Raw genomic sequence first — 22,230 nt, 5'->3', positions numbered from 1 at the left:
TTTCTTATTGAGATAGTACCTCACTTTTTTTTTTTTTTTGGCCAAGGCTGACCACAAACCATGACCTCCTAATATTTATTTCCCCAACAAATGGGATTACAGGTACAGGTCACTGTACCCACCTAGTTCATGAATTTTTTTTATTTATTCATTTTGGTCATAAGGCTTGAAAACTCTGGGCCTAGGCTCTGTCTCTGAGCTCTTCAGCTCAAGGTTACTACTCTACAGATAAGAGTCTCCTGGACTTTCCTGCCTGGGCTGGCTTTGAACGGCAATCAGCCTCCTAAGTAGCTAGGATTACAGGGGTAAACCACGGGTGCCTGGCTCCATGGGTTTTGTTTGTTTGTTTTTAAATTAACTTCACTATAGAATGTCCTTAATCCAGCAGTTAAAAAGAAATTAGGCCAAGTGGTAGCTCAAGCCTGTAATCCTAGCTACTTGGGAGTCAGAAATCTAGATCATCACAGTTCAAAGTCAGCTCAGGCAGACAAGTCTCTAAGATTCCATCTCCAAATGAACAAAAAAAAAAAATCAAGGCTTGAGGTTTGGCTCAAGTAGTAGAGCACCAGAACAAGCACAATCAAGTGATTATTTGTTAAGGATAACTCATAATTCAATGAGTATAACAGGATGAAAACAGTGCCTGATACACACTAGCAGCTATAGTAATCAATTACAATTACTACTGCTATTATTACCATGAACCTCATGGTACATTGTTAGGACTAAATAAATTGTGTTAGCTATTCTTTTAACTTTTTGTAGTAGTATCGGAGGCTGAACCCTGGGCCACATGCTGGACAAGTGCTCTACTACTGAGTTCTACACAATCTATGTTATACTTTGAAGACAGTGCCTACCATGTAATAAACTCTCAGTGTCAGCTAGTCTTGTTATGAATAGTTCCCAGTTGATGAAAAGGGATAGATGGGGGAGTTGTTACAACAGACCCAGAGGGCCTATGATTTCATAGGTTCCATTCAGGATATTAAGTTTTCCATGCCTGGGAGACATCCAATAGTAAGCAGCAGGGTAAATTAGAAGCTAAACATCTGAATCTGAACATCCAAGAAGTTTGGTCTAAATACTAACTGAAATCATTGATGGGCTGGGAATATGGCTTAGTGGTAGAGAGCTTGCCTTAGCATGCATGAAGCCCTGGATTCAATTCCTCAGTAACACATAAACAGTGACTCAAGTGCTAGCCTTGAGCAAAAAAACTTAGGGACAGTACCCAGGCCCTGAGTTTAAGCCAGAGGAAGAGGGGGAGGAGGAGGGGGAGGGGAAGGGGGGAGAGGAGGGGAGGGGGAGGAGGAGGGGGAGGGAGAGAGAATGAGAGAGAGAGAAAAAAAGAAAAGAAAGAAATTATTGACATAAAGATGAGTTAGTTGGCCAGAAAAAGAATTCAGAGAGAGAAAGGAAGACAATGGAAGAAAGAACTTAGTGGTGAACCCTATAGAACCCCAACATCTGATGTCAGATAGGGTTGGCGGAGCCAGCTAAGAAGACTGACAGGAGGAATGAAAAGGAAGTAGGAAATGAAGGGAAGTAGGAAACCTAAGCAGAAAGCAGGTCCCATCTGAGACATATGAATAAAGACATTGGATGTGGCTGAGGGCTATAGTCTTGATAAAGACATTTTTAGCACCTCATGTACTGGTTTCAACTAGGTCTCTATGTCTATCTCCCTCTCTCTCTTTTACCCCTCCCTCTTTTCTTTCTGCCAATACCAGACTTTGAACTCAGGGTCTCATGCTTGTTTAGCTTGCTTGCTTTCCTGGTGTCCTACCATTTGAATCATGTTTCCAAATAGCTTTTTGCTGGTTAAATGAAAATGGAGTCTCTCAGACTTATATGCCCAGGCTGGCTTCCAAACCTGATCCTGCAAGTGTCAGCCTCTCAAGTAGCTAGAATTACAGGCATGAACCTTCAACACCCAGCTTAGACCTAACTTTCTTACAGACCTAACTTTTTTACAACATTGCTTTCCAAGGACATCATAGAACAATGGAAAACACTTTTCACATCAAAGGCAAAAGATCCAAGATCAAGTACCAATGAGGTCCTGAGTAAGCCCCTAAATAAGAGTCCTATTTTCTCCACAGACAAAAAAAAAAAGTTAGACTAGATTCCCAAAGCCAAGTCCTAGGTTTCCTAGGCATCTGTAAACTCAATAAAGGTCCCTAAGTTCTTTGTCAATATTTCAAACATGCATCTATTGACTATAGCTTAGTCAAAGATAAAATAGGCAGTAACTATGCACTTACCATAGTAAAGTTACACAAACTGAACTGTCTCATTCCTGTTTTTGATCAAAGCTACAAACCTGGGAAGCAGCTATGGCTGAGAAGCGAGATCTGGAAGCTGATTGCCTGACTTCAAATTCCAGCCCTATGACTTCATACTTCCTGCATGACAGGAGCTGTTATTTACCACGCAAGGTCTCAGTTTGACCATCTGCAAAATGAGGATTGTTACAAAATCTATCTCAGAGAGCTGTTGGGATGGGAGGTATGATAAATGTGTGTTAGCTTACACACATTCAGCTACTTGGAAGGCAGAGGCCACCCTGAGCAGAGTCAAGACCTTATCTCAAAAACAAAACTTAAAGGGCTGGAAGCATAGTTGAAATGGCTGAGTGTTTGCCTAACAAATTTGAGACCCTGAGTTCAATCCCAGTGGCATAAACAAACAAAAACATCTTTGTAAGCTCTCTTCAGGATCTCTCTGTTGGTTCTTCCTTCCTTCCCTTCTTTCCTTCTCCCTCTCCTTCCTACTGGTTTTTCCCAGATACTTTTCTCTCTACCTACATCCTTTCCCTCACTAAGCTCATCACTAAGCACAGTGTACAAAAGTATTGAACAATACGAGCCATGAATATCATTATCTCTTTTGTTATCAATAGTCATAGTCATTATTTAAATAATAATAAATATAATTACATTATATATTTACAGTAGGCTGCTATATAAACTCTGAGACAAAAGTAAAGGCAATCTGATTCACAGTTATCATATTTAAACACAGTGGAAACCTGGAATAGACTATTGTCTAATTCTGGAATGATTTCATCAGTAAAGGATCCAGAACTTCAGGTAGAAATGTTGATGGGATTGGAAAAATGTCTCAGTTCATAGAGCACCAGTCTGAGCAAAAGTGTTAGGTACTGAGATTGAGTCTAGGTCCTGGACAAAAAAAAGAAGTACTGAAAGCTTAAAGAAGGCTCAAAAAGGACAAGAATCAAATCAATAGATGATATGTGGTAATTTTAGATGTAACAGCCCACTGCAGCAAAAAAGCTCAGTGTGAAATGAGGAAAGAAACAAAGAGGCACTTAAGAGGTACTCAGTGCCCAAGCACTGAGCTGGGCACTAACAATGCCCAGCTTCATGAAGTCCAATCCCTGGCCCCGAGGAGGACCCAAAAGAGTGGGAGAAGACCAGCTGAGCAGATAAATTTTAATATTGTAAAGCAGATGCTGTAACCAATAGCCAACAAGTACTTGAGGAGAGCTGTGGGAATCTTGATGGAAGGACGGGGTTCTTGGCAGCACAAAACCAATGTAGAATCGAGAGAATACACAATAGCAAAACAAATAAAGAAAAAACAACCTTGAGCCAAAGGAAGGAGAATTTAATGACAAGAATTTTATGGCTAAGAATGACTACTAGCTGGGTACCAGTGGCTCACACCCATAATCCTAGTTACTCAGGAGGCTGAGATCTGAGGATCACAATTCAAAGCCAGCCCAGGCAGGAAAATCCATGAGACTCTTATCTCCAATTAACCACCTGAAAACCAGATGTGGTGCTGTGGCTCAAAGTGGTAATGTGCCAGCCTTGAGCAAAATACCTCAGGGACAGTGCCCAGGCCTTGAGTTCAAGCCCTACAACCAACAACAACAAAAAAAGAGATGGACAGATGGAAGGAAGGAAGGGAGGGAGGGAGGGAGGGAGGGAGGAAGGGAAGAAGGAAGGAAGCGAGGGGAAGGAAGCGAGGGGAAGGAAGGAAGGAAGGAAGGAAGGAAGGAAGGAAGGAAGGAAGGAAGGAAGGAAGGAAGGAAGGAAGGAAGGAAGGAGAGAGAGAGACAGAGAAACAGAGAGAATAGGGGATGAGAATAAAAATCATCTCTGTTAAAATTAAAGTCTAAGGCCCACTGCAGTGGTTTACACAAGCAGAAATGGGAAAATCATGGTTCAAAGCCAGCTCTGGTAACAAGTTATCAAGTCCTTAACTTAAACAAGCCAGACATGGAACACAACTGTAATCGCAGATACACATAAGTATAGGTAGGTAGACTGAAGTTCAAAGACAGTCAGAGCCAAGAGTAAAACCCTGTCTAAAAAAAAAATAATAATAATAACTAAAGCAAAAAGGAATTAAGGGGCATGGCTCATGTATCAAAGAACTTGAAGGTCCTGAAATCAAACCCCAGAACTGCTAAAATAAGTAAGTAAAGCCTAAATATTTCTTGCTAAATGGCCTTACACTGCTAATGAATCACTGGGGAGAGAATAAGTAAGAACTAAGGATCTCTGCACTGCTAGGAGCCCGCTGCACAGCTGACTCCACATTCACAAGTCCTAGGGAGAAGGTAAAAAGCCTTATTCTACCAATACTTAAGCCAATGCTCAGAGAAGTTAAATAAGTTTATCAAGACTTACCAAGCCAGGGTACTTACAAACTGATTTGTTGAATTGAAACTCCTCTGTACAACTAAAGATTTTTTTAATCCCTAAAAAAACTTAGCAGGCTAATCCTGGATGGAGGGGTGGTTCAAATGGTAAAAGTGTCTAGCACGCACTAGACCGAGTTCAAATTCCAGTTCTAGAAAAACAAAACATTTCACCAGGCTATTAAAGAACTAAGGTTAACAGTCTGATACACACCTGTAATCACACTAGGGAGACTGAGGTAGAAGGATTATAAGTTCAAGGTCAGCCTAGGCTACACAGTGAGACTCTGCCTCCAAAAAACAAACAAGAAAGATTAACAGCAACAATTTTTCATTCTATAGCTGTCTTGCTTTGGAATAGAGAAGAGAAAATAAACTACGTGATTAATGAGAACAAAATGAAGTATAAATCCAGGCCAACTGTCTGTTCTCAGACTCCAGGATTTCTAGAGGATATGACAAATGACCAAACTGAAATTAAATTTCAAAAGGACAGAACCACAAATCTGGAAGAGACTTTGCAGTTCTCCAGTACTTAGCATGTGCAGATGAGGAGTGCTCTCCAATTCTAGTATTTCCAGAAAGCAACTTGGCAATACGCAGAAAATGACTAAAACTAATAGCACTAACAGCTACAATGATGATTAAGCCAAGGATGTTCACAATGTGTTTCTCAGTATCATTCCTACACCCTATATGCAACGGTAGGGCTCTTGGTCTGTAAATCCTTCCAAACAGTAGAAAAATTTTCCTCCTTTAAGGCAAGGGTCTAGTGGGGCAGCCTTTCATGGGCAAGCATCTTCTACCAATGATATTTATTCAGGGGCTAACCTGCCCCCCAATTCCAGCTACATTCTCCTGGGAGAAAAAAGAAATCAGCTTTAAGTATATTAGTAAGTCAAATGAATAAAAAAACTCCCCTATGTACAAACAAAGTAGATCTTGGACATTTGAGAATACAACAAACACATACATACCAATTCCCAAGTTTTCAAATGATACAATTTCCCAGCATCATTAAAGCAATCCTTCCTCAGTGGAGGCCTCCATCTTGGTCATTCCACATGAACCTTTGCTCACCCCAACAGGGCATTTACTTCTTAGGTGCCAAGTTCTTATGAAATAGCTCCACAATCAGGGCCCTTCAGGGACTATGGGTGGACAGTTCAAGGCCAGACTACTAAATCCAAGAATGCTGAATGTTTCATGTACTCATTGTTGAAAGGCTTAACAAAAGAGCTTGTGTCAACACACAAGTATCTCTAGCAGAAATTCCAGCAGGTTTCTGAAGTAACATGGACAATTAACATATCCTTTTACTTCTTGGCTCTCAACTTCCATATAATACATGACATTATTATTACTAATGACAGGGTAACATTTTTTAAAGATCATGCATGTATTCACACAAAACTTACAACAGTCCATGCAACTCCCTCTTCACAGGAGAAACATATGAAGCTAGAGAGAAGTGATTCTGAAGTGACACTGCTAGTGAGAGACAGAACTGAAAACCCAGCGGAGCAATGCTTGACTCAAATAACTTTTTCAAAAGCAAAACAACTGCAAATCTCCACAACTATCTACTCCTGAAAAGCAAGGTGACTTCATACCCAAATGTTGCCATTAAGGGACAGCTTGCCTCACTTTCATACTTTCCATTCTGACTCATTCATAAATCTGTACATGCGGGCTGGGAATATGGCCTAGTGGCAAGAGTGCTCGCCTTGTAATACATGAAGCCCTGGGTTCAATTCCCCAGCACCACATATATAGAAAATGGCCAGAATTGGCTCTGTGGCTCAAGTGCCAGAGTGCTAGCCTTGAGCATAAAGAAGCCAGGGACAGTGCTCAGGCCCTGAGTCCAAGGCCCAGGACTGGCCAATAAATAAATAAATAAATAAATAAATAAATCTGTACATGCTTCCTAGAACCACCACCTTCTAGCCTTCTCTCAAATGATTCTGAATCCTTACTGAAAAGGACTAAGAGAATGGAATGGAATGAGTTAAATTCCTTTTAAAACTAGAAAATCAGTACCATAAGCTCCTGCAAGGTCAAGGAACCCATCTGCCTGTGCCTCCATGTATCCACAGCACCAGTACAGTCCCTGAAAAGGGTAAGTTACTGGTGGGCCTGAAGCCTAGGTGGGCTGAGATACTACACTGGGAATCTGCCTCTGGAAACTTGCCTCCAGAAACTTACCACTGATGCATGTATTCTCCTTGGGAACATTTAGAGATGTGCTAGTCTTGTTACCACTGCCTTGAACCTAAAGAGCAAGAAGTCCACAACTAGGGTCTCTAGAATGCTCTGAGAACCAAAGTGGGGGGATGAAGGGGGCCTTGTAAAGTTGGGCAAATGTACCAGGCTTTTCAGAAAAGCCTGTGGATGCCAATGAACAATGGTGCAGTGTCTATGGCAGCAGGTGCTTTTCCAGACAGGATGCCAGGAACCAGAGAACTGGAGTCTCTCTCCTCTGGGTGAGGTCCCACCCTTTCCCCACCCTGGCACAGATTGCTAGCCTGAATGCTAATACACTTGTATTGATAATGGATTATCTGAAGTATGGTATTTATAGGGAAGAATTCAGATGGTGTAACTTCTTAGGGAGTTGCTGAACTAAACACTCACCTTCTGAATTTAGTAGTAACAAAAACTCACTCCACATAATCTACTTCCCTTAACTTGCCCAGTAATTTTAAAGACCTGATCAGCACAGTCCTAACATTACTATTTCCTAAATATTTCAATATAAAGGGAACAGCTCTTCATTCCTCAGAAACCACTGCTGATTTCTATCAGCCACAAACAGATGGTAACTCAGAAGAGTCCTGTTCCCATTATGCCAACCTGGCAGGAGGCTCACCTGCTACCACCTGAAACACCAATTCCTCCCACCTTTACACAGAAGGCTCCAGAACACAACTAAAATCCTACCTAGATGCCCACTGATTAGCATCCTCAAGCTGATAGGGGGAGGCAGTCCCATTACAACTCCACTAATTAATAAACATCACATTCTAATATAACTACAGGAATAATGTAGCTTTTCATTGCAGTTCCACTCATGGTTCAGACAAGCTCCCTGCCTGATTACACTGGGATGGAATCCAGTTTTGCTAATATATCCACATGTATAAGAATCAGAGCAGATCATATTATATCCAACCTCGAGGAAACTTTTAAAGATGCTAAAATTTCAATTTGAGATATATTAATACATCCTTAAAATGTTATATACAATGACAGTATGTACCTTGTCATTATAACCTTACAATAAATGTGTTTCCTACAATTTTTTCAATTTAAATAATCTCAAGATCAGGAAAATGACGGACCATTCACAAATTACTCTAAGGTGGAAAGCATAAAAACTGCCTCCAACACACACGTACACATACACGACATGCACATACACAGAATAAGATGTTTACCTGACAGAACTTCAAGAGAAGATACTTCTGTGCTTTCTCGACACACTTGCCAATCACCAAGTCCTTAATTACCTATTATTACCTGCTTGGCAAGTCCAACTGAACTCTAGAAGCTGAGCCAAGGTTTTCTTTAGCAGTGGCAGTTTGATTTCAGCTTGCTAGTCATGGCATACCCAGTATTAAGCCCTTAAATAACTCTGCTCTTGCTTCAAAATCTTCATACCTAGGACATATGGCCCAGAAAAAAAAGTGATTGTTCTCACCAACATCTCAGCATTTCCTCTCTGATACACCACGGGAAGACACTTTCTAAGAAACCATGAAAGGAATGATGAAAGGGATGATACTCAAAAACCAGAAGTGGAGTTCTGGCTCAGTGGTATGGGGATAACCTTGAGTAAAAAAGCTCAGAGACAGAGCCTAGGCCTAGAGTTCAAGCCCCAGGACCTAACAAAAAAAAACAAAAACAAACAAACAAAAAGCCTTGAGTTCGAACTCCAGGACTAAGAAAATAGTAGTAATATTAGTATATTAGTAATATTAGTCATATGGTACTAAGAATTAAGAAGTAGAAATTAAAAAGCAGATGACATTGAAAGTGACACACAGAACAATATAGAAGCTGAGAAACAAAGTACTTTTTAGACAGAACAATGTATAGCTACAATTAACCCTCTAAACTAAAAATTCACTAGCTAAAGTTTACATTTCAGTTTATTATCTTCTTCCAAAACATTAAGCAAATCTATGCTATAAGCTAATCTGCTTACAAAATAACATTAAATTGTAACAGATGATATTTAAGGCCAAGTAGAACCAAAACAAAGAAAAAGGAAGTGAACCATATCTTACTTGGAGTAGCTCATTCATGCTCTAATTTGTGAATGAGTGCAGACTCCACAGACTCCGCTCCTCCTTCTTCAGACATCTCACCTTGGGGTCTACTTTACTTCTCATTAGCACTGAAGGAGGTCTAACTCAAACCAATTTTGCTAGTCATTAACAATCTAGTAAAAGGTTTGATAATAACTGACTAAAATTAAAAGGTTAAAGTAATTGGTTTAAAGTGACCTCCAGAGATTACAGGTATCATTTACCTGAGAGTACCTGCCCCGTTTCCCACAAGTCTTTGACTACCTGGTATACAACAGAGAAATCAGTTCCCCAAAGCCAAGTATGTGTCACCTTTTTGGGTCACACAGAGGAAAAAAAGGCAGGAACCATCTGAACACAAGCAAAGGACCACCAAAGAGAATCCATTTACATGATTACCAGCAGATACAAGTAATTTTTAAAATCTAGAAAGCCAAGAAAGAGAAGAAAATGTGATACTCCAAGGCTGTTAACAGTTGGAAAGGGTGGGTAAGGGAGGGATGGATTATAGAAAGGGGTGACACTGATCAAGATATACTGTATTCATAAACTGCTTTGTTAAATGGCAACTCCTTTATACAACTACTTAAATTTAGAAAAAAAACAAATAGTCACACCATTTCTAAACCATTAGGTCAACCTTCAGATACTTCAACTTTACAATAAACTACATTAAAATTTATAGAAAGGTGATTTCAAAATACTTCACATTACTGTTTCTTTATATACCTCAGGAAAGAGACATTCCAAAATAAGTGGCAATGACACATGCCTATAATCCTAGTTACTCAGGAGGCTGAGACCTAGAAGATCCAAGCTATGATCTCTCAGAGAAGTCTAAGAGACTCTACCTCCAATTAATCAACAAAACGCAGGGCTGGAGGCATGGGTCAAGTAGCAAAATACCAGCCAGGCAAGCACAAGGAACTAAGTTCAAGCCCTGGTACTAGGAACAACAACAACAACAAAGTATTTTAGCCTATGAGGAGTTCATACTAATATTTATTATTTTACATACACTATTCTGGCACACAAAACTGTACTTTAGATACAATCTCATTCATTATGACTTCTATATTGTGTGACAAAATCTTTTAAAGCCACACTTTAACTGATCAAAACTTTAAAATATATTCCCTGTAGCAATGGAATCAGGTAGCTTGCTTATGTCCAGAAAGGATATAGTAAGTCATTTGCTAAAGATGCCATTAGATAAAACTGGATTATTATACAGTAATAACTTGTGGACCTCACATTCCAACACTTTGCTCTTCACTGAAAACAGACCCCGGGAGGGAGATGTAAAAAGAAAGAAAAAGAAAAAAAAAGGGGGGAGGAAAAGTGAGTCTCTAATAACTACAATGGATGAATATGGGTAAAGCTCCCCAGTCCTATATTCTGCTTAATTTATTCCCAAGTCTCTCAGAACCCTTGCTAGTAAGAAGACACAAGAGAAGGCATACCACCTTCATTCTCACATCTGTCACAGCAGTAAAACTTATTACTAATGGTACAGATAAGTGAGCTTTCTGTCTTTTTTGGGGGGTGAGTGTGAGGGTGGGGCTTGAACTCAAGGCCTGGGCACTGTCCCTGAGCCTTTGTGTTCAAAGCTAGGGCTCTACCACTTTGAGCCACAGCACCACTTCTGGTTTTCTAGTGGTTAACTGGAGATAAGAATCTCACAGACTTTCCTGTCTAGGGTGGCTCTGAACCTTAATCCTCAGATGTCAGGCTCCTGAGTAGCTAGAATTTCAGGCGTGAGCCACCAGTACCCAGACTGCTTTCTATCTTTTATTAGTTTAGTTCATACATTTCAGATATTACAGGATTTATTTCATTAAATTTCCTACATACAAAACACTAGCCTGGGGCTGGGGATATGGCCTAGTGGCAAGAGTGCTTGTCTCGTATACATGAGGCCCTGGGTTCAATTCCCCAGCACCACATATATAGAAAATGGCCAGAAGTGGCGCTGTGGCTCAAGTGGTAGGGTGCTTTTTGCTTCAGCAAAAAGAAGCCAGGGACAGTGCTCAGGCCCTGAGTCCAAGCCCCAGGACTGGCCAAAAAAACAAAACAAAACAAAAACACTAGCCTGAATTTTTCAGCTCATGGGGAAAGGACCAATATAAAATAAAGTAAGATCAAATTACCTGTAGGGGTTGGAAAATGTGATCTGAGTATCCAAACACCTTCATCCACCTGGCTCTCCCCAGACCCAACCTCTTTAAATCTTTCCCAGGTGTAGCACACCCAAATAATACTTTTTGAAGACATTTTATTTTTCTATTTTGGCAAATGTTAACACACAATCAAAGTTTATGATTATTTAACAGTTATACCCTAATTCTGGCTACCTAAGTGCAGATATAGCATAAGTCTAATTTCTTATAAAGTATGTTTCCATTTTCTAACACCAGGTACTACACTGAGAAAGGTATTTGTAGCTGAGGAAACTGATGATGTGTGCAGCAGTAATCCTGATTACACTCAGCACTTGGGATCCTCACTGTTCATCCATTTTGCATGGACATTTAAACTGCTACAGCACTAACAGCTCAGTATACCCCAGCATTTCTTAAGAAAAATAAAAAATACACTAATGTATTTTTTAAAAAAACAAAAAACAGTGGAAAAGTAGCCCTGGGCTGAAAAGGTTTTCTAAGATCCCTCGACTTCCTTAACAAGGGACTGAAAATTATATATACATGCAAAGCAAGAGTAACTGTCACAAGTTTAAACTAATCTTCCTTTCGTTGCTAGAGAGAAACTGGAAAAAAGGACATCCAAACATCCAACTTAGAAAACTCATCTAGGAGGATGAGAAACTTATGAACCCAGTATTAACTTTTGAGAGGAAGTTGAAAACACTAAGCAATAGTTTTAGATACAGATGTATGTTTAGAATCCAGTGTGTGACATAAAAGTGAGACACAGAAGTTACTCACTGAAAGAGCCAAAGTCTTCTTTTTAAAAGAACTTGTGGCTGGGGATATGCCCTAGTGGGCAAGAGTGCTTGCCTCGTATACATGAGGCCCTGGGTTCAATTCCCCAGAACCACATATACAGAAAACGGCCAGAAGTGGCGCTGTGGCTCAAGTGAGCAAAAAGAAGCCAGGGACAGTGCTCAGGCCCTGAGTCCAAGCCCCAGGACTGGCCAAAAATAAAAAAATAAAATAAAATAAAAATAAAAATAAATAAAAGAACTTGTGTTTGAACTCAGGACCTCGCATTAGCTAGGCAAGCACTCTACCATTTGAGCCACACACATCTCTAGCCCTTTTCAGATAGGGGACTGAACTGTGTGCCAGGGACAACCTAGCACATGATCGTCCTACCTAGCCTGAAGCATAGCTGGGATTACAAACAAGCATTACCAAGACCAGCTTGCTGGTTCACACCAGGTCTTGCTTGCTATCTTTATATCTGGGCTGGCTTCAAACCATAATCCTGATGATCTCCCAAGAAGCTGAGACTACAGGAGTAATCATACCCAATTTTCTTTTTTTTTTGGGGGGGGGGGTAGGGGGACAATCCTAGGCTTTGGACTCAGGGCCTGAGCACTGTCCCTGGCTTCTTCACGCTCAAGGCTAGCACTCTGCCACCTGAGCCACAGCACCCCTTCTGGCCGTTTTCCATATATGTGGTGCTGGGGAATGGAACCGAGAGCTTCATGTGTAGGAGGCAAGCACTCTTGCCACTAGGCCATTTTCCCAGCCCTAATCATACCCAATTTAAATGACCAAATCCTTATCCTTGGGCTGGGAATATGGCCTAGTGGTAAAGTGCTCGTCTCCCATACACAAAGCCCTGGGTTCAATTCCTCAGCACCACATATATAGAAAAAGCCAGAAGTGGCACTGTGGCTCAAGTGGCAGAGTGCTAGCCTTGAGCAAAAAGAAGCCAGGGACAGTGCTCAGGCCCTGAGGTCAAGCCCCAGGACTGGCAAAAAAAATAAAAAAATTCTTATCCTTAACCATAGCATAGTAGATCTGATACGATAAAAACAAATATACACACACACAAAAATAAACTTTAACCCAGTAGCTATAATATGTCCATTCCAAACTGGGAAAAGATACCCATATATTAAGATTATCAAAAGAAGCAGCAGTGGAAATAATCTAATGCCTCATGTAATGTGGTTCCAAATCCTTTTATACTATGATATAAATCATTTAATTTTGTAAAAGTGAGAAATACTTTTCATAGTAGCATCTGTTTTCTTTTCCAAAACTCTCTCATGTCCATTTGCCTCTAATTGTGCCTCTGATTAAAGAGGACAATGAGAAAGGTATTCAACTAAGTGTACATTACCTACCTGCACAGTACCTCTACACACCTATAGAATCATTTTCTATGTCCTACTGCACCATTATTGTCCAAGGCTGTCCATAAACATATATTTTAATTTTATTTTTTGAAGGTGAGGAGTGCAGTCCTGGGGCTTGAACTCATACATGGCTTGGGTGCTGTCCCTGAGCTTCTTTTGCTCATGGCTACTAGCATTCTATCACTGGAGCCACAGCTCCACTTTGGGCATTTGGGGCAGCTAATTAGAGATAAGGATCTCATGAACTGTCCTACACAGGCTGGCTCGAACCCTGATACTCAGAGCTCAGTCTCCTGAGTAGCTAGGATTATAGGCAGGAGCCACCAGCTCCCAACTTTTAATTTTATTCTTAAAATACTCTTTCTCAAGGATATCTTGACAACACATAATTACAAAGACTACCACTCCTACCTACTGACACCAGAAAACATATAACTGGTTCTAAATTGGTCATATTTAAGGGGAGAAACAGCATGACTTTTAGATCTATAATCAAAATTGTAATTCTGACCAATCATTTTCTATGCAAGAAGTGAAACAGAGATGACAAACATGGTATGGTATAAGTCCTAACATGCTAAAGGGGGAATACCCAAGTTTATCTGTTAGCAGCAATTTTATGGAGATGATGTACTTAATTCAACATTATTGAACTAATAATGTATTTAATTTTAACTAAACAGTGGTTATCTATTTCCTGGTCCTCCTGAACTGTCTTCCCCTTTCTTTCTAAAATGCTTCAACTCTCCTTGTGACTCTTTCCTCATTCTGTAGTCTTAAGACAATGTTAATTTAAGAGCAAAGCTACACACACAATGAAAAGTAAGCAAATTACCCAAACTAGACCAATCATATACTTTCTTCAGAAAATCTGAATCAGATGACAGAAGGATGAAACCTGTTAGTTCAGACTTTGAGACATAGTAACCTAAAAAGACTATCCATGAAGCCATCCATAAAACCTAGATTCTACAGGCTTAGCTTCCAGTCTGGTTTGTTCAGCATTTTCTACTTTTACAGTCTAAGTCCATGCCAACAGTTCCATAACTTGCCTTTTCTACTCAATAATACATCATGAGTGTCTTTCTAAGCTGGTTAATATAAATGCATTATCATTTTCAATAGGTACATGCAATGAACCTGTCATAATCCAATCCATGTCCAGTTCTTTACTATGCATGTGTAGCATTGCAAACTTTCCTATTACTTGTTTTGGCTAAATTCCTTCTAAATGTAAACTTTCTGAGTCAAAGGTTACATGCATTTTGTATTTGGTGCCTGATAGCAGCCATCTAGCATGATATATTAATTTTTACCTCTACTGTGTCTTGCGAATATACTTCCCTCCATTTGCACCAGATTGGAGATTACAATCATCCTAATTCATTTCCGCCCTGGCAGCTGCCTAAATATTAAGATTAGCAAAGCAAAGAATAGAAATCATCAAACTACCATGCTTTATATGAAGCTTTACCAAGTCAATTGATATCCGGTCTATACTGTCAATATAGTAACTAAAAAAATGGCATCTTAGTTTGGCCAGGCTGGCTGTGTAACAAAATACAATTGTCGGGCTGGGGATATAGCCTAGTGGCAAGAGTGCCTGCCTCGGATACACGAGGCCCTAGGTTCGATTCCCCAGCACCACATATACAGAAAACGGCCAGAAGGGGCGCTGTGGCTCAAGTGGCAGAGTGCTAGCCTTGAGCGGGAAGAAGCCAGGGACAGTGCTCAGGCCCTGAGTCCAAGGCCCAGGACTGGCCAAAAAAAAAAAAAAAAAAAACAAACAAAATACAATTGTCCTTTGTATCTGTGGGAGACCGGTTCCGGCATCCACAGATATTCAAACCATTACATAAAATCGTGTATTATTTGTACATAACTAAACACATCTTCCCATACATTTTTAAATCATCTCTAGATTACTTTCAGCATCTAAATACAATGCAAATGCTATGTAAAAGTACTGTTCAGTGAATAAGTAAAAAATTACCATTTAAAAATAACTCATAATTTTATAAATTTAAAAATTTATAATTTTTCCCTTTTTCCTCAATCTGCAACTGGTTGAACCTGTGGATACATAGATTGGGTTCTTAAACAATGGAAATTTATTTCTCAAAGTTCTGGAGGCAAGAAGCCAAAGATCAGGGGCCACCAAGGTAAATTTCACTCTTGATCTGCAGGCTGTACCATCTGAAGGCATGCTCACATGATTTCCTCTTGAGAGGGGAAGTGGGCTATAGGAGAAGAGAGCAAACTCTCTGATGACTTTTCTGATAAAGGCACTAATACTACTACTGGGAGGGCTCTTCTCTCACAACCTTGTCTAATTACCTACTAAAGGCTCCACCATCTCTAAATACCGTAACATTGGCAGTTGGGGTTTCTACTGAAGAATTTGGGTAGAAGGAAACAAGTATTCCGCTCATAAAAAATAATATTTTGCTTCTAATTTCATTTAATGACTACTGAAACTAAGTATTTAATACACTGGACATTAACTTTTAGTATTTTTCTTTTTGAAAGGTCTATTCTAGGTTGGGGATGTAACTCTGTGGTACTAGATTGCCTGGCACATACAAGGCTTGGGGTTCAGTCACCAACAAACAATGCAAAGGGGAGGGGGACAGAAGAGAGGAGGAAAAAGGAGTTCTACTCTGATTTCAAATCTGAAACAGGAAGTATACAGGATGACCCTGAAACATCTCATCTCATAATACCAGAAAACAAGGAAGCTATTAAATTGCTTGAGACAAAGCAGAAGAACTCAGTCACTAACCTGAATATGCCCTCTCGGCCCCAAAATGGAGTAATTGGTGCACCAAAAGACAACAACTGCGATGGACTGAAACATGTCATATATACTAACATAAGGGAATTCAGAAAGACATTAAAAAAAAAAAAGGAAAAAATCCTCAGGACCACTGGAAGATGCTGGGAACTAGTTCTGACTTTGAAAATGATAAACTAAAAAAACACCCATTTTTTCATGCATTTCCTAATCTACACTTCAAGGTAACCAAATAATTGTGAGAGGTTCTACTTACATATTTCACCTAATAATTAAAAAGGGAAAGACGAAATAAAACAACCAAATTGTAATCCTTATGAATCAAGATGATTGGGAGTAATTGCTAATATACAAAATAAATAAATAATTCTACTCAGAAGAAAAAGAAGTGAAATCCACGCTGGAGGTGGTGCTTAGCATGCACCAAGACCCTAGGTGGAATACTCAGCATCTAAACAAACCTCATTCTTCTCACAGGATGTATATAAACTACCAATATATAGGAAACACAAGAAATAAAGGAACATACAGGGTTACAAGCAGCAAAACTCAGATTCTTCAATAAAGTTATACAAAAAAAAGATGGAAGGTATATGAGTTAAGAGAATGTAAACAAACTGTGCAGTTGCAATATATGGCCTTTACTTGGATCTTGATTGTGTGTGTTTGTGTGAGTGAGAAACAGACAGAGAGAGAGATTCCACAACAAAAAGTTCAAATTCAAAGAAAAAAATAGGGGCTAGGAATATGGCTTAGTGGCTGGGAATATGGCTTACCTCAAAGAAAAAAAATACCTTTAGTCCACACAGCTTGGGAGTAATGACTGAATATTTGGAGATATTGAGAATATTTAATTTTGGTTGCTTTTTTATGGTGCCAGGGACAGAACCCAGAGCTTCACATACACGAGGTAAGCATTCTATCACTAAACTACATCCCAGTCTGAAATGATCGTTTTAAGGTAGAATAATAATATTTTATTATCTAAGAAGATTTTTTTCTTATTTATAGACAAAATTATAAGACAATTTCCTTTATTTTAAGGTAATCTAATGGTAAAGGAGAGGAAGTATCCCTCAAATAAGACTGGCAACATTTTCTAACTGTTAATGATGGGTGACATAAAACACTTCGCTCATACTGGTCTCTATATTTTGGGGGACAGGAGTATTCAGACAGGATCTCGCTATGTAGTCTGGGAGAGATGTGAACTCAAGATCCTCCTGCTTCAGCCTTCTGAGTGCTGGGATGGCAGACGTGCCACCAATTCACCTGGTTTAAGGATGGGGGATAGAGCAGTCAGTACTGGGGTCTGAACTTTGGGTGGAATGTGGCCTGAAGAAAGGCTGCTGTCTCTACTATTCTTGACTTACTTGGTATCTCACTGTCAACACTGAATGATTCAATTTAGAACAAGCATTTAATATACCACCCATCATTAAAATGTTTTCAAAAAATCAGTTTTAAGCAGGGACGACTGTAAGATTATCCCCAATTTACCACTAAGAAGCTGGACATGGAGCTGTGACTCAAGTGGTAGAGTGCTATTATTGCGCAAAAAAACTCAGACAGCACCCAGATCCCGAGTACAAGTCCCAGTATTGGTGCACAGACGCATACATAGTACACATAGTACACATACACATGCACACACAGGCGCGCGCACATACAAATCAGTTCTATCTAGTAGGAAAAAAAGTGTAAATAACCAAACTGACACTCTTATAGTTCCATGTGAACATCAGAATGTTCAATACAATGAACACATCCTTTCTAAAGTAATAAGTACATTTTATTTTCAGGAACATAAGTGATCATGGTTTTCTATGCTTCCATGTCTGAAAACTCCATTGTGTTTTTTTCTTAATCGCCCTATATAACTCCCTCTAACTCAGTGCTAAATACTTATACAAGTCTCCCACCAGTGACCAGCACAACCCTTATAAAAACAAACAAAACTCTTTTAACATACAAATTGCTGTTTTCTAAGAGGAGCTAATTCCATTTGGCTACTCATAAAGCATCATACAATCATTTCCCCTACAATTAACTACCATGAAAAAAGAGGAAGGGGGGCTGGGGATATGGCCTAGTGGCAAGAGTGCTTGCCTTGTATACTAGAGGCCCTGGGTTCGATTCCCCAGCACCACATATACAGAAACCGGCCAGAAGTGGTGCTGTGGCTCAAGTGGCAGAGTGCTAGCCTTGAGCAAAAGGAAGCCAGGGACAGTGCTCAGGCCCTGAGTCTAAGCCCCAGGACTGGCAAAAAAAAAAAAAAAAAAAAGAAAGAAAGAAAAAAAAGAGAGGAAGGATGTGACTACCATTCTGAAAGGAGCCATCAGCTCCTAATCGCCCCACCTGAGGGCCAGGAGTCCAGGTCTGGCTCTCTTGAATAGCAGTATGGCTTCCCGCAAGGCGCATGTCACTTCATACCCATCTCAACCTCCAATGCTGGGCCCCTTGCTTACAAAAACTAAACTCTTAGACACACAGCCAGAAGCACAAAGAATCCCAGAACAGGTTTTTATTTTCTTCCAAACCTTAGGAACCGATTCCTCTGCTAAGACCAGCCCACTAAGAGGACTTAATGGACACACTGAAGGTGCTCAAGTACCATAGAAAAGAGGTGGACCCCAAACATACAGAAACAGAACAGAGTGTCCAGGGGATTGATTACCCCAAGGGGAGAAGTCTCGCGGACCTCCTGATCAGCGGGGTGGGTGGGCTGGAAGGACGGCATCCACCCCCCCCCCTCCCAGAAAGGGCTGTAAACCCCCATTTCCTTCCACGAGGCTCCAGGGCCCCTAACCTTCCCAACCTTGAAGTGGTGTCGTGACGGACGGACGCGGGCGCTCCGGGGCCCGGGCGGGTGGGGCGGGTGGAACTTCGCCGGGCATCACGCAGCGGGCCCGGAGCGGGGCTGGGGCCGGGAGCGGAACCGCCGGGATTCGCCGGAGGAGGAAGCGGCACAGCCTCCAGACGGCAGGAGCGCCGGGATTTCCGAGCAGCTGCCACGACAGGTGACCGGGCCGCGGTGCAGACGCCCCGCTCGCCCGCGGGGCTCGGCCGCCCAAGGTGGGGCGGGCGGGCAGGCGGGCGGGCGGGAGGGAGGGAGGGAGGGAGGGGAGGCCGGGGCGCTCCATCCCGACGGCCGCCGGGGAGGACCGGGGAGCACAACTCCGGGGCCCCGGGGAGAAGCCGTTTTGAGGGATTTTTCTGTCCCCACGATTCAGAGGAAATAAAATGGCTCCAAGCCAAACGCCTCCTGGTTTTTTACACACGCGCGCGCGCACACACGCACACACTCACAGACGCACGCACACCCAGCGCCCCGGTCGCCCCATCTTCCCACACGCCGAAACAAAAGGCAGAAGAGCCGAGCGGCCGTCACGGCCGCCGCGGGAGCCCGGGGTCGGACGCCCGCCCTGCGGGCGCCGCGCCCTCCTCGGGAGCCCGGCGGCGGCGGCCCCCCACCCCCGCCCGCCCGCCCGCGTCCCGGCCACGGCCGCCGCGCCCACCGCGCCCGCACCGGGCCCGCCGACAGCGACGCGCGCCCCACCGGCCCCGAAGGCGCCCCGGCCCGGCGCTCCGCCGGCCCCTCCCTCCCGCCCGCCCGCCCGCCCCACCGCGCCGACCCCGGCCCGCGGCGGCCCGTGACAGCCGCCCCCCCGCCGCGCCGCGCCGCCTCACCTCGCCTCGCCTCCCCGGCGGCCGTGGCGGCGGCCCCCGCGGCTCTCCGCGCCTCTCCGCCTCCGCCGCCTCCAGCAGCCCCGCGCCGCCGCCGCCGCCGCCGCCGCCGCCTCCCCCCCCTCGCGTCTCGGCCGAGTCTCCGCCCCCCTCGGCGGCCGCCCGCCCGGCTGCGCGTCACGTGATCGAGACACGTGACCCCGCGCGGCCGGCGGCGCCTTCCCCGCCCGGCCGACCGCCGGGCCGACCGCGCGGGCGGGCCACGGGCTTGGGGGGTGGGGTGGGGTGGGGGGCCCTGACCTCGGCGTCACTTCGCCGCGGGCCCGAGTCGTCGCGGGCGTGGGGTGGGGCGTCCCCCGGCGTCGGTCACCTCGGCCCCGCCGCCCGCTCCCTTCGGACCGCGGCCTCCACACCGGCGGCACCTCGAGGGGCCTCGCCCGCGGGAGGCGCCCAGGGACCCCGCGGGGTGCGGAGCCCAGGCCGCCCGGAAGTGGGCGTCACGCCCGCCGTGTCTGCGGCGGAGCCCCGGGGAGCACGGACGCCCGAGCCCCGGCGCCGGTCATCGCCCCTGCGTTGTCATCGAGGCGGAGAACCAGCACTGCTGGTGTTGGAAGTACTCACGGATGGGCATTTCAAAACGAAGAGGCGATGGAGACCGGCATCCCCCCCCCCCTGAGTTGAGTCACAGTTAAAAATAGTAGCCCCCACCCCAGTGCCTCGCTGAGGCCTGTCATCCCAGCTGCCCAGGAGGCTGAGGTCTGAGGAGCCCGGTTCGAAGCCAGCCCGGACCAGAAAAGCAGAAGTGGTGCTGTGGCTCAAAGTGGTAGAGAGCTAGCCGTGGGGCTGCATTGCCCAAGAGCAGTGTACAGTCCCCGAGTTCAAGCCCCCAGGACCGAATGAGGAAGACTCAGAAAGAGGGACCCTTCCACTGGTCTTGTAACCGGTTCAATAATTGTCATTTTATTATGCTTCGGATGCTTTTTCAATATTCGAATCTGTGGCAACATGCTCGAAGAAATTAGACCAATGCATAGTAATTGCTGAATGGTAATTACTATCAAAAAAAAAAAAAACCAACAACGACCCTCATTATTACTAACTCTATTAACTAGCTGCCCTTTGGCTCTAGGTTCAAGTCTGAGAACATTTTAATGCCCGACAAGCTCTGTAATCTCAGAGAAGTGTATGACCTTTCTCCAAAAGCCACATTATCTTTACCTTTGTGGTAGGTTACAGGATGACTTCAGCTCCCACTGGATCTGATAAGAATTCTGGTTGTGACCGAAGTATTACCCACTCATGAATGTGAGTGAGCACCTGTGCAGGAGCCCTGAGGGTTCAGGGCTTTGCAGTGACAGCAAGCTGTTTGCTTTCCCCCTCCAGACACCTCCTCCCTGCTTATTTTCACCTGCTATGCCATCACATGGAGACACGGTCCTGGAGCCCCAGAAGACCTTGTCACTAAGCCTGTCTTTACGTCCTCATCATCCAGCCTTCCAGGAGTCCTCTTCCCCCTTCCTGGCTATCAGAGATTTCAGAGCTCAAAGTTTCTGCTGACTCAAGCTATGGACAAGGAAACTGGATCCTGAACATTGGGAGATGACAAAGGAGCCAAAGCTTTGGGAGAATAAAATGCAAGCCTTTTGTCTTTGGTTAGATTTGAGAGGACATGTCCTTCTGCCCTATGTTCATCTGAACCATGCCACGTGCAGATCGGGGTCTGCCCTCAGTAGCTGTGGAGGGAGGGGCAGAGGGGCAGTGATAAGTGGCAGCATGTCCTGTGAAGGCCGGAGGGGATATGACAGTGCTAGGAGTTACCTTCTACTGTCATCGGTATCTGTTGAGGATAACAATATTTAACCTGGGGCGGGGGACAGAACAAGCCAGGCACTGATGGCTGACAAGACCCTCTCTGAGCAAGTTAAGTGCAGTTGAATGAAATTGGGAGAAAGAAATGATTAGTGATTTTCCAAAAGACATGGTCTTAGTTAAGCAACTATTAAGGCAGGCAGGCACAGCACTGTTGCCTTGGAAACACTTTTTCTTCTGGAAATACATTAAACGCTCCCCCCTCTTAATTTGTAGTCCTTCAAGAATAAACACTCCGGGGCTGGGGATATGGCCTAATGGCAACAGTGCCTGCCTCGTATACATGAGGCCCTGGGTTCGATTCCCCGGGTTCGATTCCCCGGGTTCGATTCCCCGGGTTCGATTCCCCTGGTTCGATTCCCCAGCACCACATATACAGAAAACGGCCAGAAGTGGCGCTGTGGCTCAAGTGGCAGAGTGCTAGCCTTGAGCAAAAGGAAGCCAGGGACAGTGCTCAGGCCCTGAGTCCAAGCCCCAGGACTGGCCAAAAAAAAAAAAAGAATAAACACTCCTCCTTAAGGCTCAGTGTCTAGGGCATGACAGACTGACCCTGGCAAAGGTCAAT

At 43.5% G+C, this 22,230-nt stretch overlaps 1 protein-coding gene across 2 annotated transcripts in view; it reads right to left on the bottom strand.

Moving 5' to 3' along the window:
- The window catches only part of Tulp4 (TUB like protein 4), a 124,023-nt gene extending 104,173 nt beyond the window's left edge, over window positions 1-19,850 (bottom strand). The window contains exon 1 of one of the 2 annotated variants that reach the window (XM_048354377.1): window positions 19,800-19,850. The gene's annotated coding sequence lies outside the window, so the exon portion shown is untranslated. Of the gene's footprint in view, window positions 1-4,889; window positions 6,350-19,799 lie in introns of those variants that run through there. The other variant, XM_048354376.1, reaches the window with a different exon arrangement.
- Between the last annotated feature and the right edge of the window lie 2,380 nt (window positions 19,851-22,230).

Source organism: Perognathus longimembris, chromosome 9 (assembly GCF_023159225.1).
Source record: "Perognathus longimembris pacificus isolate PPM17 chromosome 9, ASM2315922v1, whole genome shotgun sequence".
NCBI lineage: Eukaryota > Metazoa > Chordata > Mammalia > Rodentia > Heteromyidae > Perognathus > Perognathus longimembris.
Note: the sequence above shows the minus strand (reverse complement) of the source record. Positions and strands in the feature narration are given on the sequence as shown.